Genomic DNA, 6515 nt, shown 5'->3' on the forward strand with positions numbered 1-6515 from the left:
AAAGTAGGTGGCTAAAGCCTTAAGATGGATGTAAGAACAGTTAAGAGAAAAGTTTTTAAATTTACTCTTGTTGTCCCCAGGTCCCTGCCTTGCCTGCTGTCACCTTGAGACAGCATTTACCTGCTTTTCAGAACACATACTAGTCTAAGCAATTCGGACCTCTAATTTTAGAAGTATCTGAGAAAAAGCTTGCTGAGGAAAGAAGTTTCTGGAAAGAATAGCTTTTTTTTTCTTTCTTTCTATTTTTGGAGAGTTGTTTTTTTTTTTTTTGCTATAGGGCGCGTGCACTCATCAGACAGAGACAGAGGGACAGAAAGCAAGAAATCACCCCCCAGGGGGGGTGGCCACCCCCCAAACCCCTCTCCTCTATTCTCCTCTTGGGATCTTGGGCACACACGCACAAGCGCCCGGTGTGAGTTTAAGTCACAGGGCCCAGGACTTGAACCCACAGTCAACTACATGGGAGTCCAGTGACATAGCCATTACACTAACTCCTGGTCCCAGAAAGAATAGCTTTAACCAGCTAATTCAAGGTATTCCCTACCTACCACTGTAGACCTCCAGGGCTGGTGTATTAAAATTAAGGGAAAATTACACTAAGCAGTTTATAGTGAACCGGCTGATGGGTGGGTGGTAAAGGTACCTGGATCCCACATGACCAACAGTGTGGTTTGAGTTCTGGACCCGGCAACTTAGGAAACATGGCGAGTGCATCTGTGTGCCTGTCCAATAGAAGGAAAAATAGGAAGAGAAGAAATTTGAGGCATGACCATCCCTATTTGGGGGTGGGGGGTGCTTTCTCACTTTCTCTGTGTCTCTTTCTTCTCCGGCAGGTACATGCACCCTCTGACAAAAGTTTTAAAAATTTAAAGTTTGTAGCATTTTTAATAGCATGACAAGAAAAAAGCCATACCTAGATATTTAAAGTGAAATTTTAAATTTCTAGGTAAAAACATTATAAAAAAGAACCAGAGAAGAAAGAACAGATTGTCTATAAAGAAATAAGAATTAGATGATGCAAGCCTTCTCAGTAGTAACACTAGTAACAAGAAGACAATGAAGTACTATTTTTAATGTATTAAAAGAAAGGAACTATAAACCTAGATTCTCACATCCAGGACATACTAGGCCCCATTAACCCCACACTAATATGGGGAAGCCATATGGATGCTTTTTGTCTCCTATATCAGCATCAACTCAGATTCTGTTTCTAATTGTCCTCAAAGTATCTAGTATTATGCACTGCCTTTTGTATAGCCACCTATTAAATAAATGGCAGGAGATTCTTTTGAGGAAGTACTTAGGGAATCATCACTGCATACACTTAACCATGGTGTAAAGGGTCCTTTCTCCTAGAGACCTAGTCATATCTTTAGCCAGTGGGCTCTGAGTCTGAAAATTGTCTCAAGTCTGGGAACTGAACAAGGGATTAAGACTTTCTATGGGGATGACCACCCAGAGCCTTCTGTTCTTCCACTTGTGCATTTGTTTCTTTCTTTTTCTATTTTTTGGTTGCACATACTAATAAAGACTCTTGCTGGCCATTGTTCATTTTCCCCTGAAGACATCATGCTTTTTTTTTAAAACCCTCTGCACAGTTTTCTATGGGTCAAGTGCCATTGGTTGTTCTTCTGACCTTGCCATTTGTTAAAGTTAGTGTGGGTTCTTGTAGTTGGCCAATAAGCACCAGCACTCCATCATCCCTATGGATGATCCTAGTTCTGTAGCAACTTCTATTGTAGGCCTTCTCAGTAGTAATGCTAGAAACAGTATGACAAAGGAGTAATATATTTAAAGTATTAAAAGAAAGGAACCTAGATTCTCATATCTAGGACATACCTGGACCTCACTAATTACCTGCAGAGGAGAGGCATCATTGAATTTCTTAGTTATTCTCAAGTCCCTTTCACCAGCTCATTTTCAGTGGCTTTGGTAAATGGTAGGTTGTTTGGGCTTTCCCATGAAACATATCCCTGTCTGGCCTCATGAAATGTATCCATTCCAAAACCTCCATTTCCCCCAGCCTCTTCATTTCTTTCTCTACTGTGTTCCAGAGTAACTGGGACATTTTGATTTCATTCATCCCTGGCTTTTACTTCCTCCAGGCTGCTTAGAGCCACTCTAGCAACAAGTTTGCCCAATCCCCTTAGACCTTTACTAGGGTGTTAAATTTTATATATTGAGAAAGTGCCACTAAGTCAATGAAGTCTTGCTTCTCAGCTTTCCATTCAGCCCTCTTTTATCAAGCATTCTCAGAATCCAATGTCAGGAGCAGGACCAGCAGATGGCATAATGGCTATGTTGCTAGACTCCCATGTAGCTGACCATGGTTTGAGTCCTGGAACCGATGGCTTAAAGTCATGCCAGGTGCATATGCATGTGTCCCCAAGATCCTGAGAGAATGGAGGAGCAGGGATTGAGGCATGGCGATCCCCCCTGGGGGGTGATTTCTCACTTTCTGTCTCTGTCTCTCTGGCAAGCTGTATAGCAAAAATCTCTCAAAAAAAAAATAAAGAAAGAAGAGGAGAAAAAAAAATCCAATGTCAGGAGCAAGAGTACTCCTGTGCCAGTACATACTCAGTACATACTCACCAATTTTCATGTTTTCTCCATTGCATAGTCTCCTTTCCTCCCTTTTCAAGCCCAGCATGCTACTAGCTGAGTTACTGGCCTATCTGAGTTGAGGAGGTAGGAACATCTCTTGAGAAGATATCTATGGCCTGGTGGGAGAAAGGCTTTGCAGTATCTGTTAGTATGGAAGAAGGGCTGACCCTTATTAAGGAAAATGAGACTGATTCTCTTTAAATGAGAGTTCAGGGGTTTGTAGAACCACTATTATCAAGGACATTCATCCAGTGGTCCCATCTGTTATTTCAAGATCCCAGCTTTACCCAAGCATGATCCTAACCCCAGCACAGCAGATCTGTTTTGACTAAGCATTCAGATTCAAGGATCTAATCATTAGATATTTGGCCTATTGCTTAGCTGTGTTTACATTTCCTCTACAAATGACAAAAGCTTTCTCGTAAATGGCACTTAGTCTTTGATTGTAAATGATCCTGTTTTATATATATATATATCCACTATCTTTGTAAAAAAGCATTCTTCTCTCCAGTCTGTCACTGACTTAACCATCACACCTGCAATGGTATCCCCTCTACCAGGAAACAACAGGAAGTTTTTCTTGGTCCTTGCTCATGAAATAGTTACTAATTCATCTGTCACCTTATGTGAGGTTTTATTATTCATGTCCTGCAATCACTCAGGATGTCATTCTTTTGCCCAATAGGCAGTGAAATGAGTTAGTTGTAAATTTCTGAGACCACTCTATCATATTCTTAGACAAGGTGGAGTACAAGAGATTTATTACGGGAAATGTATGTGAGGAAGATGATATGCAGAAGATAGAGATACTTTAGAATGCAGTGCAGGTCTGACCCTTGAAAGAGAGGGAAGGAAGAAGAACTGAATAGGAAGAGTTCCATGTGGCAATACAGTTCCAAAACAATGTGACCAACCCTATGTGGAGTCCTCAGGTCAAGTTACCCAAAGGAATCCCACATCTCCCAGGAATAGGGCTGCCTTAACACCCCTCCTGTGCTTAGTCATAGGCTGTGAAGAGCCTATGGATGGCAAGGCTTCAGTGTGAGTACAGCTGTGGGCTCACAGCTCTGCAGCTGGCCCACCTGTCAACTATATTCACCAAAGCTGAAGCACATTTCCATGATCACCACAACCACAGACTCCAAAAAATGGATTAAAGACCTAAGAAAGAAAAAAAAAAATCATGTTAATACAAAAAAAAAAAAAAAAGAATGTATTTGCAACTTAGGATAAAGAATAGATTTTTTGTGTGTTTGTTTGCTTTTGGCGAGGTTTTTGCTACAGGGCATGTGCGATCACCAGAAAGACAGGGAGAGACAGAGAGACAGAAAGCGAGAAATCACCCCCCAGGGAGGATGATCATGCCACAATTCCTTCTCCTTCATTCTCCTTTTGGGATCTTGGGCACACACGCACACACACCTGGTGTGAGTTTAAGCCACTGAGTCTGGGACGCAAACCATGGTTGACTAAATGAGAGTCTGATGACGTAGCCATTACGCCAATTGCTGGTTCCTAAAGAATAAATATTTTAAAAAAAACAACATTTAAAGTATCAACTGTACAACAGGAAAAAAAATGCATTTGACTATTGAGTGTTTCTGTTATGCAAATAACACCATTGATAAAATCGGTGTGAGTTTGAGCCACTGAGTCTGGGACGCAAACCATGGTTGACTAAATGAGAGTCTGATGACGTAGCCATTACGCCAATTGCTGGTTCCTAAAGAATAAATATTTTAAAAAAAACAACATTTAAAGTATCAACTGTACAACAGGAAAAAAAATGCATTTGACTATTGAGTGTTTCTGTTATGCAAATAACACCATTGATAAAATCAAAGAAGCTGTTTCAAATGTCAAAAACTGACAAGATAGTGATACATAGAATATACAAAATTCTGCACAATAAGAAAAACAGTAATCTCAATAGAACTTACGTGCAAAGAAAATGAAAAGACAATTCACAAAAAGCAGAACATATAAAAATTGTTTATATAATTTTAGTAGTCAGATAAATGTAATTAAATAAAAAATAAGCTATAATTTCATACTTAATGGACAGGTGGAATAGATAAGCATAGGCAAGGATGAAGAGTTCTCATAGAATGCAGGCATTGGTAGTTAGTTTTAGTAAAATTACATACATGTATGCGCCATAACTCAGGAAGTCTACAACATCTTATATCACACACTAAGTCACTTTCAGACTGCATCCCAGCCAGTACACGTTCCTCATATTAAGGTTTTAGTCTTCCCATGTCATTTGAAGTAGGAAACAAAAAATCAAGAACACTGGAAGTTTTCATTTGACAAGTTTAGTTATGAGAATAAGTCTATGGAAAAAGGGAAAAGCACATGTACTGCTATCAATCTTCACAGTTTTCAGAATTAATGACCCATCTCTGTATTTAGTTGTTGAAGGAAGGGGAGAGGTTTTTTCATCCTGAATAAGCCTCTCAAGATTTGTTAGAGGAAGTGGTAAAATAATTTCTTAGCATTCTATACAAAATAATTGACATGATTTCATTTCTCAGACTTGCAGACAGTAGACAGAAAAAGGTTTTTAATGTTAACCCTTTAATTTAGATTCCTATATTTGCAACAAGTGCTTGCAACTGACTTACTGGCAACTTTGACTACTATAAATACATTAGAACATTCCCGTCTTTTTGTTCTACTTAATTAAAAGTGTAGGCAGTATGATACCTATCCTGCAATGTTCCTAGGTCTTTATCCCAGCCAAAGTAGGCGCCTCCTGGAACTTCTAAGACAATAGCTTTCAAAGGAGCCATCTCGCAGAAAATGCACAGATGCAGAATAAGTGGGATTCAGTGTATACCCTGCTCACTTCAACCAACACTGCCTTAAGGTGTTTTGTTTCACTACTTTTATTTACAAATGTTATTTGTCTATCTAACTATAGAATAATATTCCATTGCAACAAGTGGTTCCACTATGTCATCCCTTCCCACAAAAAATAAACTTTAGTAATTTGTTGTCCTAGAAGGATATTTGTTATATTTTATAACCTAAGTTTAATAAAAATAGGAAAAATATTGGAGTATAAATTCTCGTGTAAGTGGGAGATTTTGAAGAGCGTACATTCAAGTTGTGACAATTAAAATGATATCAGGGAACCAGCAGTTAGCGTAATGGCTATGTCGCTGGACTCCCACGTAGTCGACGCGGTTCGCGTCTCGGATCCGGTGGCTTAAATCTCACGCCGGGCGCGTGTGCGTGTGTGCCCAAGATCCCAAGAGGAGAATGGAGCAGAAGGGATTGCGGCGTGACCATCCCCCCTGGGGGGTGATTTCTCGCTTTCTGTCTCTATGTCTCTGTCTGTCTGGCGAGCGCACGCGCCCTATAGGGAAAACCTCTCCAAAAAAAAAAAATGATATCAGAGATCTGGGAATGGATGGAGAATTAGAGAACAATATATAGTTTGGACATAATAAAATCAAGATGTCAGAAAGAGATTCACATAGAATTTAGGAGGCAGAGGAGAAAGCAGAGATAGCATTATAGTGGGACCAGCAGATGGTGTCATGGGTATGTCGGTGGACTCAGATGTAGTTGAATGTAGTTTGAGTCCTGGACCTGGTGGCTTAAACTCATGCCTGGCACGTGTGCATACATGCCTCAGATTTCGAGAGAACAGAGAAGAAGGGATTGCAGCATGACCATCCCTCTGCGGGGAGGGCGGGAACGTGATTTCTCGCTTTCTGTCTCTCTCTGTCTCTCTCTCTCTTTCTGGAGAGTGCATGCACTCTATAGCAAAAACCTTTCCCCACCTCCAAAAAAAATAAAAAATAAAAAAGACAGCATTACAACAACTGCCTATAGGCATTTGAGTCTCATGGATTAGATCACCAAATGAGAAAGAATGCTCGGGAAAACTGGAGTGAAAT

Source organism: Tupaia chinensis, unplaced genomic scaffold (genome assembly GCF_000334495.1).
Source record: "Tupaia chinensis unplaced genomic scaffold, TupChi_1.0 Scaffold143894_1, whole genome shotgun sequence".
Lineage (NCBI taxonomy): Eukaryota > Metazoa > Chordata > Mammalia > Scandentia > Tupaiidae > Tupaia > Tupaia belangeri.